We start from the raw sequence: 13,495 nt of genomic DNA, 5'->3' as shown, positions 1-13,495 counted from the left end.
ACCAGCAGGGTTGGCAGACCGATCTCCTGAGGGCACTGAGGAGAGACGGAATGTGGTGTATGTGGTGTACACCGCCCTTCCCCAGAGGGAGCTGGCCCTCAAAAAGTCCTAGGCCTTAGCATTTACGACAGCTGAAGTCTCCTATTGAAAACGACGGCCCTCAGACCCACGTCGTCTGCTAGGAAGACTAGACCACAGCCTGCTCGGGGCAGGACCCAATGAAGCACACTTGGCAGGGGCTCCCACACCGCAGGTGACCTCCTAAAAGAAACCAGTCTCGCGAGACTGGCCTGTGGCACGCCTAGAGCAGCTAGCTCAGTGCAAACGGTTTCCCCCAGGATTTAGATATCTCCACGCTAGAACGAGCCGCTCAGAGGCACGATCCATCACATCCAGCATATCCCTGTATGCGCGGCTGGGAATGCCCGATGACGACTCGGTGCTCACACTCTCATCATCGTCACCAACCACATCAACCTCTTCATTTTCGTCACTATAACTAGAAGAGCCCAGCAGCGCACTATCAGGATCAGATGACTCCAACGACAGAGTGTTTGGATCCCGCAGCACGCTAGAGCCCGTGGTAGGAGCCTTTGAAAGATCCATGCCTTTCTCAAACTTCTCTGCGAGCTCAACCTGCGATCCCCACGAGCTGAGTCACCGCCGTGCCTCAGCAGCAGCGGGACCGCAATCGCAAGATCACAGGCACGGACACACTCCTCGGAGCGTGATATAATGTGGCTGCAATCAAATTAAATGCAATCAAACAATCAGACGAGTAAATACGGTCTAGTGTAGTAAGATTCACATCAAAAACGAGCAGCGTGGGCTTCCGAAACCCTGAGAGAGGGCGCCGGATCTGGTGATTAGGAAGCAGATCCACATGCGAAACCCACGAGCACAGCCGCTGCTCCGCCCTCGGCGAAAGCGGGGCCGGCACCGTGAGGAACGCTAGTGAAGGCTCCCTCCTCAAAGAGAGCCCTCTGAGAGCGAAGCAAGGCAGTAACAACTGTGCTTCGCTCCCAAGCAAACCACGCACAGGCTGTGTGTATCCCCACTCGTGATATAACAAGGCTTTTTGCAGGGAGGAACACACAACCTACAACGTGGCTTGCTCTCGCCCTTGAAATGCTTTGTCTTTGCATGAGCTTAGACATAGCTGGAGCTTATAGACTTTCACAATTGACAGACAACAATAAATATGACTGACACACACAGAGCGCTTCGCTGAATGACAGAAAGCTGACGCTGGCTCCGCCGCACGTGCTTTTATAGCTTCCTGGTCATGACGTCACCCGCCCGTGACGTCCCGCTCAGCTATTGAACTGATTTCACATGTTATTCAGAGCGTGGTCACAGAAGGCGTTCCCCTAGCGTTTTCCGATGCAGCTCGAGTTCCTGAAGAGGAACTCTGATTTCAATTAAATGCCTATTAAATGCAGGCACAAGCGTGCATACAAAATGCGAAACATTAATATTCTATTTTTTTTTCAAACATTATTGTCATATCCATTTTATAGGACAAAATATAGAAAAAAATAGCCTGGAACCTAAAAATTAACTGCCATATTAAATATACAAATTTAATATAAAACCATTGTTTTGTTAATAGATTCTTATTTATGAGCAGTTGAACAGGTGTACCTAATAAAGTGGCCGGTGTGTATATTAAAAAACAAGCATATTAAAAGAGAGAGAGAGACTTTTTAGTTGCACATTGGAATTGTGCTACAACAAAGCAGTGCTTTTTGGGCTAAAGAAGTTGAGTCGAAAGTGTGACTAAACATTGCTAATTAGGTACTGTAAGAGAAAGTGATGAAGAATAAAACAGCGTACAGCAGGATGCTGCATTGATTTTGTTAAACAAAGCATATATTCAAACAATACTTGTCATATGGCTTATTCAGTCCTTATAATAACATAATAGCTAAGCTATAACATAATATGTGCTCTGCCAATGGGTAAAAATTACTATTACTGATTTGACAAACAGGTAGTCCTGCTCAAAAAGGACAGGTGACATGAAGGGGAAAGCGATTCATAAGTACATTTTGAGTAGTCACAGGAAACAAAAGAGATTGGCTCCAAAACTGTGCTGTCTAGTGGCTAACAAACCAAACACTTGTCCTCTTTAAACCTTAAGTCCTGAGGGAATACATATTGTACATTAGTATCTGAAGCTGTAGATGTGCAGACTAAGGGTTTAGGACTAGTAAAGAACTGTGGCGTTCCAGATTATTAGATGCTTTATGGCCACCAGATGAATTTGCCAAAGATTGAGCAAGAGTAGAAATTTGTTCTTTGTGTGTGTTTTTTTTTTTTTTTTTTTCTGGCAGGAGGAACAGACAGTGGGTGGAAAGAGACAGTAAGAGATAGAAAGAAATGCCTCGAGAGAGCGATGGGATGCAAACGTCTCTCTAGGTGGGTTTAATGGTCTATGCAGCTACAGCTCTTCACTTTACATCAATTTGATGGCCGTAGCCTGAGCCACTTGTAAAACACCACAGGCCTCTTTCCTTGATGGTGAGAGATTTGTTTGCCTCCAATGTATCCAAGCTCTAAACAAAAGAAGGTTAAGAAAACTGAGTAGAGTAATTACAGTACATTTCAAGAGCTTTTGCCTACACCTTGGACACTTCTGGAAAGTGCTCGATTATTCTTGGAATCCATAAAGCTGTAAATTTTAGACACACATAAATTGGTCCACTTCATTCTAAAGTGCACAAGGTGGCAGTGCCAAATACGGTTGGAGCCTTTATATGCCATCTTGGTGGGGATTAGAAGCAAACAAGTGAAGTCAAAAGGAACTTAGTTTTCATTTTTTTAGGTTTAATCATGTTTTTTTTTTAGGCAGTTCACTGAAGATCACCTGAGGACGAAGTAGCTGGAGAAGCTGGCAAGCACAAAGTAAAAAGGGAAATAGGAAAAAGAAAGGCACGACAGAAAAGATTGGGGTGAAGCAGGAAAGAAAAAAGTATTAATTTAAAGGGACAACCACTGAGATAGTTAGCCACTCACCGGCTGAAGACTTTTTGTCCTAACTTGAGTTGACAATTCGAAATTTAAATTTAATATACTTGCATTCTGCATGCTTTACTGGCTCTGTACTCTTATATTTAGGCTGCTCAATAATTAATATTGTGAGAAAACAGAAAGTGTAAATTCAACTCATGAATTTATAAAGCACGAAATACATATTTATATAATCTCATCCAAATGTATTACATGCTCTTTCGGTACGAGTACACAAATAAAGTCTTTGCCAGACTGATTTTGAGATATTTATTTATTTTAAGACTGCTGTCATTTCCCAGAACACTGCGTGGTTCCAGAGCTTGTTCCTCTGAGCCAGTAAAGCCCCCTACTTCTCTGACAACACTTCACATGGCGAAGTCGAGTCAGGGAGTGCTTTTGTTCATTGGGTTTCTTAGAAAAGCTCTGAATGAGAGGCTGCCCTGTCACTAGTGATGCAGGCAAACAGCCCATTGCTCCAAATATCAGAATGGTCTCTTGGATAAAGCAGATGCAAGTAATCTATCAAAGCTCAGACAATTAAGAACACTTACTCAGAGCTCCAACCTGACATCTAGCATGGAGCATGTTTGTAAAAAGACCTTTTTCAGGCTATAAAAATGGCCACCATTTGTCTCCTATATATATACATATATATAAGCCATGCATTTGATACTAATTGACAATTCACTCTCTGCACTATGTATACTGTCTCTGTACGTTGTCCATAAAATTGTTTTTCTCCAAACCCACATGCAAACATAGAGACAACAGTATCAGTATGTCTGAATCTGCTAATCAAAAACACTGGATCAAGAAAAGCATATTCATTTCTTTGCAATCCTTTCATTTAATACAAGTCCGATTTTGGGGTCGGTTTAGAAATTCATTTATATTTATACATTTGTGCATAATAGTGAGTTTGTATGCTGGCCAGGATGTCAGTCTGTCACATTTGTGTATAAGAGGAAGGGAAGCCCTTGTGGCGAATGAGTGGCTAAAGGACTGTGTGTGTATGTGTGTGTACTGGTGAAGTGGCAGTAGGATGAAAATTGATTTATTGCAGCAGTGATGAGGAGCGGCGTGCGGGCGGCTCTGGGGAAGCGGACTGCGGCAACATAAAACAGCACTTTTGATAGTAATTGCTGTGGGGGTCCCAGAGGACCTGCTAACATCGGCCAAATTTATGCATCCCTGACACAGAACCCCTCTCTAATTTTGCTTCTCTAAAGTTAGTGCCTCAGTATTAGTCTCCAGGTCTTTGCCCACACTTCTCTCTCCTCCAAGTCTCCCTGCCATTAGCAGTGTGACTGAGGAAAAGAGCTGTACTCTAATATAACACAGGTTGCAGTCTGTTTAACGATCCTCTCTCAGGCCTGCTGTGAGTGACTGAGCATTCCCAAGGCAATGATACAATGTCCACTGTATTTTACGACCCCGAGATTTCAGTTACACTGGAAAATAACTTATATTCTTATGGAGTATTAGATGTTTACTGTATGGTGGTGTGTGTGGGTGGAGAGGCTTTGTGAAAACACGTATAAATAATAACCAGCTAAAAATTTATGGCAATAAGTATCTGTCAGCCAAATTCTCTAAAGACTTGTGCCACTTTTGCAATCTGGAAAAACCTGAAACCACTAACTGCACACAATCCGGTTTAAGTAGATATGTTAAAATATCAGAGCATTGCAAGTGTGAAAATTAAGAATAGTTCAACCAAAAATGAAAAATTCTGTAATAATTTAATCACCCTCATGTCATTCCAAACCTGTACGTTTTTCTTCTGCAGAGCACAAAATAAGATATTGTGGGAAAATGCTGGTAACTGCGACCATTGACTTTCATTGTGTGGACAAAAAAAAGCCTATAATGTTACATTTTTATATGGCATTTTTCATTTTTGGGTTTTTATTGGATCTGAGCTAACATGACTTAACAATGAACAGTTGTATTATTATCTACAATGTTGAGAAAGATCATTAAATACTAAGAAAGTGCTGAGAAAAATACCAAGAAATATATTACTCATTGTTAGTTAATGCTAATAAGACCTTAGCATTCTAAGATTATAATACATTAAATAGTGTTAACACATGTTATAGTAACTTAATACACAAAATTCAACCTTACAATAAAGAGTTATATTTGAGAGTTACATTTTTGTCATTCTATTCAGCATAAACATGACTGCTTTATAAAATCTTACTTGCTTGGCACAATTACTGTTACGCCTGCTTTTTATTATCGCCTGCTTTTTGCTATTTCAATGAAAATTGAGATGTATTTTTGTTGATCATGGCAGGGATGGATTATGACGCAGCGCTGCCCTGGGCATGAATCGATTAAAGGCCCCCTTCGGTATTTTTTCCTTTTTTTATTTTATTTGAAATATCTCCAAACGATTCTCAAATATGTGTAAGTAAATTTTGCATCTTTATAGGTCATGTTAGTTGAACTATAATGGGCGATGGGCAAAGTAGCCTAATAAGTGTTAGTGTAAAGATGGGGATACTGCAATTAACAGTATTTATTTATAATGTGCAATAATTGTATTTATGGGCTACCACTTAATAGGTGCAATAATTTGATTTAGATGCCGCTAATCACCATCTGCATTATCAATATCTATAAACCGCTGTCAATTCTTTTTAGTGCTATATTTTTAATGTAGCCCATGCTGTAGCATCTTTCATTATATTTTTATGTTTTATATTTTTACACTGATTCTGTACAGTAGGAGGCTACATGTTTTAGTTAGTACAGTATTTATAAGCCAGTGGAACGGAATTCCGTTCATATGTGCACTCTGTGTGTACAGTTGAAGGACAATAAAGCTATACCTACCTACTATCTATTAATTACGCATAAAACCCATCTTTTTACTTAAGTACCAGATATGGGTGTCATGCCATAATATTTTTAATACGACTGACTTTGTATTTAACGTGGATTTAATAAAAACACTGTAAGTTACTAATTATAACACTTTCAATGTACAGAAAGAGAAGAACATTATCATTGACTTCAGTCTAGCCAGAGTTCAAGCACTCTCAAAAACTCCCATTATAATCACTGAAGCAGTTTACAATGTGAAATGAATCTCTTACTTACTTTCGTACATTCACATCTGCACTTTGTTGTTTCTGATGAGAAAATTCGCCAGAGAGCAGAATTCAGTCAGGGAGCGCGCGAACTGAACAAAACACCGTGTTTCAGCAATGACTCATCTGAACGCCTCTGATTGGCCATTGAATTAATAAGCTCAACAGAATCGTGTGTGATTGGTCATAATATAATGCCCAGCGCTGTAAAAAGGCGTCTGTCTCTGGCTCAGCGCCAGCCAAAGTGCAAACGCAGGTTTGAATTTAGCAGCTGATGATGTGCCGCACTGAACGTTAAATATAAAAAAACATTATTCAGCTATTTTTTTTGTCTTTTGGAAGCTGCATTCAAAATCCAATTGGCTCAATCTGAACGCCTCTGATTGGCCATTGAATTAATAAGCTCAACAGAATCGTGTGTGATTGGTTATAATGCGCGTCTGGCTCCGCACCAGCTAAAACGCGAATGCAGATTTGAATTTGGCAGCTGATGTTGTGCTACACTGAACGTTCTAATGACACTGGTGTGATCGTATTAAATATAAAATAAATATTATTCTGCCATTTTTGGTCTTTTGGAAGCTGCATTCAAAATCCACTTTGCTTAAAATCCTGAGGGGGCATGGTTGAAATCGCGTTCCAGGAGGAGCAGTATTTCGGCAGGGCCCCCCTCTGGTCTAGTGCCCTGGGCACATGCCCGGTAGGCCCGTGCGTTAATCCATCCCTGGATCATGGTAGTACTAAATCAAATGATGGAAAAGATGATGCTATAAAAAAGCATATATCTAGACTCGCTGGTTAGTCTTTCATCATTTTAAAGAGCTAATTCAGATGTCGGGTCGCAGTGTTGGAGCTGTACGGTCCTGGTAAAGTGTGCCAGACTGCACAAGTCAAATTACGTGCAGCAGTAACTTGTCGATTAACTTGTTGCCTTGATCACATTACCAACCTGTCAGCTACAGCCCTTCTGTTTGATGGGAGTTAAGAGTGGCCATTTTACATGCCCTGCTCTCGCTATAACACACTTCCCTGGTGCCCTCCACAGTATCACAGACAGCTGCAACAGCAGGGAGCAGTCAATACTGCTAGAAAAAGGAAAAGCTCCTTCCAACCAGGGCTTCAATCCAACATCAGACAATCTGGCTGTAAATACTGACCAAGGGCCGTATGGTTTCATAATAGATGTGTACAATTCACAGTGTAAATCCCCTTAGGGGAAACAAACTGCACTTTTTTTTTGATAGCCTAACTTCTGAACAAGATACATTTCACTTTTGGTAAAATGCTACAATCCCTTGTCACCATTTTATCAAAATACGCCCTAATGTACATTTAACTCATTTCCACGCTTCAACAGTTTTGTTGCAATTACAAACGCTCTTTTAACAGTAAATAGTGAAAAGAGCTACTATGAAAAAAACCTGCTGAGTTGTAAAAGATTCTGCCAGCTGCCAGCTGCCAGCAACACACACAACCATAAAGAATTGCGAAGAGAGAAGACGAAAACATGCCTGAAGGCTGCAGTTTGGAAAAACAAAAATGAATCTAATCAAAATGAGAATATGACTCGTTAGCAAAATTACCAAACTGGCGGCTATGGCTGTTTCCCTCATATCACGGCAGTGTAATCCGTGTCTCTATTCAAATAACCAGAGATGGAGCTGAGAATCTTTTTACAACACACCAATTAAAAGATAATGACTAATTAACCATCATTCTTTAGTAATTGGCAGGAAATTATTAAGCATAACAAGTGACCACTATGAAGTGTGTATGAAATGTTACATTGTGCAATGTCAAATATTTTTATATTAATATTCGACTGTGTGGCTGTGTCATGGACACTTTGGACACTTTTGGACACCACTGGCCCTGTGGATATACTGAAATTAAACTCTCTTAAAACACATTTCTCACACTCTAGTTTAATTTGTCCATCAGTGGATTCAGGCTACATGCATCACAGGAGAATTCTGTCATTATTCATTGTGGAAATTAAGGTGGTGGGGAAAAAACTGGAAAAAAAAAAATCAACTTAGTCTTGTTAAATTTCATAGCTATCATTTTATGCACACTGCCATTCAAAGGTTTAGGGTAAGTATTTTTTTTTCTTTTATTAAGCAAGGATGCATTACATTTATCAAAACTGACATTTATAATTTTTTTCATATGATTTTAAAATAATATATGTATGCATGTATGTATGTATGTATGTTTATTAGGGATGCACCGATACCACTTGTTCCAGTACTCGCCTGATACCGATACTTTTATTTTTGGTACTTGTGTCTGAATATGGCATTTAACACATGCTGTGTGGTATCGGCGTTTGGTATCGGGGCATTTTAACGAGTACGAGTACAGGAGCTCAGTATCGGGCCTGATACCGACGTCGGTGCATCCCTAATGTTTATATATATATATATATATATATACATACAAACACACACACACACACTAAAGACTGGTGTAATGACTGCTGAAACACATTTGACACTAAAGACTGGTGTAATGACTGCTGACAATTTTGATTTGCCATCAAAAATTACATTACAGTTATTTTAAATAGTATTAATATTTCACAATATTACTGTTTTACAGTATTTGTTGCTTAAATGCCTTGGTGAGCATGAAACTTCTTTCAAAAATATTTTAAAAATCTGATCAAATGCCAAGCTTTTGAGTGTATCTAAAATAAAATATATTTTCACAAGGTTTGCACATAAATAAATAAATAAATAAATAAATAAATAATACAAAAAGGTAAATTGGAAATTAGGCACAATAAAAAATTATGTTTATAAGTGATATTAATCTTGATATTTTTTCAATTTTTTTACATATCACATCTCATTATTCATCTCAAATCTGCTATCTGCTATCCATTTTAGTGTATGTTCAGAATCTGTCCCTTCATGTTCAACATAGGAAATAAAGTCATACAAGTCTGAACCGATGAGTAAATGATGACAGTGTTTTCACTGAACTATTCCTTTAAGGAGCAACAGAGACGTGTTGAAATGCAGACAATCTGAAAAAACAAATAGGCAAGATGGCTAATTCAGCAACCCCATGATGACTCATAGAAAACCAGGCTTCAATAATTGATGTTCCTCTCCTCTATAATCAGCGAACTGTAGGGAATCAGATGCCTGAGAGTGGGAAACTAAATAAAAAGTCTGTGTGTGTGTGTGTGTGTGTGTGTGTGTGTGTGTGTGTGTGTGTGTGTTGCATTAATGCAGTGAAGAGTGAGAGAGAGACAGTCCTGGTGTTAACATACCAACACTAGCCCAAGGTTTGACAAATGTCTACAACAAAGTGCTTAGAGGAAGATTTATCCCTTCGACATCTCCACATCTAATAAAAGTTCAGCAAACTCCTACGACTCATGGGTCAAAATCGAAAGCGCACCGGGATGTGTTGTGTCTGTGAGGCATGATGCCTCATTACACCTTTGTAAAAGTATCAACCAAACATAGAGAAACAAGTTCATGCTTTTGTCTCTGAGATGTAAAACTTGGATTACGAAGGTTTTGCTTCCGTTCAGGGCCAGACGGGCAATGAAGCATTAGATCCCTTAGTTAGAGGTTTAAAATTCAGGTGCGAGGGTAATGCCAACATAAGCCACTACCGCTGAGCGCCTGTCCATCAGCTTGCCAGGCGGCTGGCATCAGTATTCCAGGCAGAGGCCTGCCTGTCAAGCTTTATTAGGGAGATTAACTGGGGCACTGCCACTCCAGCAAGCTTACAGGTCTGTTACCTAGCAAACACGCGTGAACCACAAGCCACATGATCTCTGTAACCAAAAGTCTCGGGTCTCTGCGAGAATCGACAGATAGTGATGACAAAGGTGCTCTTTAGTTTCTCCAGAAGTTGCCACAGACGCTGCACGTCTTGATGGGGAAGAAACAAAGCTTGCAAATTGCCCATTAACTTTGTTATAACCTTTGGATTTTCGGGAAGAGTCACCGTTTCCTACTAATCACGCTCCAAATGATTCACCTTGCACATAACGCATTGATTATCCACAAAAAGTTGCCATGTTGAGAGGAGGAACAGGGGATAGATATTTCACTGTTGCCAAGCAACTGCGATTCAGACTAACTGTGTGGTGGCCGAGCAGCAGTTCTATTAATGAGAACTCAAAGTGTAAACTTCATACAACACAAGGGTTCAGCAAAAAGGACATGGTGCTGTAATAATGGGGTTGCCGTTTCCATCCACCGGCCGTATCCCCAAAGGAAAATACAGAAGGAAAACAAATAACTGTAGGTTGTGTTGTTTGTACAGCTTTGGCGTGTATGAGGTAGAGGGAGGATGTTAGGTGGTGTGTGCATCCCCTCCTCCCGTTAGGGTATAGTCAAATACAAGGACTTTGCTTTGTGACAATGTTTATGCATCCTTCACCCCTTTCCTCTCTCCCTTCTGCATCTTTAGATTAAGGTCTCCACCTAGTGACAGTTCCTCAATGCAGCCGAGAAAGGCTTTTCAGCTCCTGTGAAAGTGCAACGTGTTAATTATGCAGAGGAAAACAGAAGCATGCGGGAGCAAATCGCAGTGCCATATATTTGGAGGAATACTAAAAGGTGCTTATGTTATTCTTAAAGGTGAAGTACATCATTTCTGTGCCATATGCAAAATACAAAATGAATAAAAAAAATAGAGCACACACACACATATATACATATACATATATATATATATATATATATATATATACCATTTTCAATACATTTTTGTTAATTGATATTAATATGTGTGACATGGTGGAATCATCAAGTAAAAAGTAATAAAAAAAAGAACTAAAAAAAGAATTAAGCTAAAAAAAAATCACAATTTAAATCAGTTATTTTAAATTGTAAAAATATTTTACAATATTACTGTTTTCACTATATTTTTGATCAAAAACTTGCAGCCTTTGTGAGCATGAGAGATACTTCTTTCAAAAACATTTTAAAAAATTGAACTGTATATTACTTTTAACAAATATTATGAATTATAAATTCAGAGAAGAGACATGAGAGACTTCTTACATAAACATAAAAAATGGAACTATGTATTTTTTTTAGCCAATATTATAAATTATGAATTTATAAGCATCATTTAGGTTTTGGTGTGTCACAGAACATAACCTCAAAAGAAAAAAAAAAAAAAAGAGGAGACATGAGAGACTTCTTTCAAAATCATAAAAAACGGAACTGTATTTTACTTGTAACAAATATTATGAATTATGAATTCATAAAAAAGAGCCATGAGAGACTTATTTCAAAAACATAAAAAAATGGAACTATATATTATTTTTAACAAATATTATAAAGTATGAATTCATAACCATCATTTAGTTTTTGGTGAGTCACAGTATATAACCTCAATAAAAGAGAGAGAGAGAGACTTCTTTTAAAAACATTCAAAAAATTAACTGTACATTATTTTTAACAAATATGATCAATTATGAATTTATAACCACCATTTAGTTTTCGGTGAGTCACAGTACATAACCTAAAAAAAAAAAAATGAAAAAAAAAAAAATGAAAAACTCATCATAAAAGTGGTGCACTCCAGTCATTGTATGTATGAAATGCAATTAATAGATGAGTGTCACATTGAGGTTTCCTCAACACTCCTCTACCACTGGTTGGACAAACATAGTCCCGCCCCAAACTCAAGCCATTGGTTGAGTCAATGTTGCTATGTTGGGCAGGTCAGGAAGCCTTGAGATTCTCAAATGAATGGTTTAGAATCGGCGCAAAGTCACAATATTAACATTTTCCAGGGGAATCAATCTACAAATGGCTTGCTCATAATTGTCTTTGTTTATTATCAAGTAAAGTATTTTTACATGGAAAAAATGACACACATCACCATTCAGATTGGACGCAGAGATAAGCTGAGCTAACAACTGGATGAAGGCCAGCCCCATTGATTTATTTGTTTTCAAGCATGGATGTTTGTTCCCTACGTGTGCCGTGTTTCTTTCTGCCTTGTCAAAACATCAATACAAAGGCACTTCATTATATTTCCTACTTGGGCAAGCTGTCTCCAAGACACCAACGGAGAGCTGCGCTGAATGCAAATTTGTGTTTCATCCTCAGAAGCTCGCACGAGTCCTCCGTAGTCCTCTTGATCTCTAATGAAATTTAGAATATGCTATCTCTCCGCCGCTCCTGCAAATCTTTTCCTTCATTGCAGGTGTTCCTGTTAACCAGCAGGTTTAATTATATATTCACCCTGGCAGTCGTGGCTGAGCGTGCATTTGAAGTGTGTTAGAGTTGACTAGCGTGTGGGAATTGGCCCTCCACTGACAGACAGCGTGAATGCTGCTCAAGGTAAATGCGATGAGGTGCTGAGAGTTTGTAAGAGTAAATTTCGACGTGGCATCTTAAAATCCCTGGCAATATTGTTGTTGAAAGACACTTGTTTTCTGGCAAATTGATTTTCTCTCTGAAAGCAGCAGATTACAATTATTTTGCTTCTCTGTATGAGCCTCATTCATAAAGCATGAGCATGAGGCCCATGATCTGAATTTATTCAACGGCTTATCGTAAGGCAATGTAGGCTTACTGTATATTTAACACGGCCAGACTTTTTTCAAATGAATCAAAAGTGATAGTAAAGACTTTTACACTGTTACAAAAAATCTTTAATATTTTTCAATTAAAGACATATTGAGAGAGAGAAATTATTGGGAGATAATAGTGTAAGAAAACACTATTTCAATGTTTTCTTTTTTATTATTAAGAAACAGTCTCCAACTCTCGACTTTCAGTGAAATTGTGTGTGTGTGTGTTTGTGTTTACATTTGTATGTATATATATGTGTGTGTGTATATATATATATATATATATATATATATATATACAAATGTAATTTAAAACACAAGCTCTAATTAATGTTGTATTAATCCTGATTTCATATGGTGTAAAACATAAACAAAAATTTGAATTCACTGATTTTAAAAATATATGTGGCGTGGTGGAATAATCAAGTAAAAAGTAAGAAAAAAATCTGAAATAAATTAAGCTGAAAAAAAAAAATTACAATAGAAAACAGTTATTTTAAATTACACAACATTACTGCTTTACTGTATTTTGGATCAAATATATGCAGCCATTGAGAGCAAGAGAGACTTATTTCAAAAACATAAATAAATAAATAAATACAAAATATAACGCTCATCATAAAAGTGGTGCATTTCAGTCATTGTAACACAGAGAGATCACTGTATGTACTGTAATAAAATTATATTTCAATATCTTTTTTTTATTTCACAATTGCTTCAATGTGTTACTGACTGGCAATAACTGAATGAAAATTCTACTCCAATTTTTTTCAATTGTGTGTGTGTGTGTGTGTGTATACAGTATATATTTCTTAAACAC

This window comes from Sinocyclocheilus anshuiensis, unplaced genomic scaffold, assembly GCF_001515605.1.
Source record: "Sinocyclocheilus anshuiensis isolate Anshui unplaced genomic scaffold, SAMN03320099.WGS_v1.1 scaffold331, whole genome shotgun sequence".
NCBI lineage: Eukaryota > Metazoa > Chordata > Actinopteri > Cypriniformes > Cyprinidae > Sinocyclocheilus > Sinocyclocheilus anshuiensis.
Note: the sequence above shows the minus strand (reverse complement) of the source record.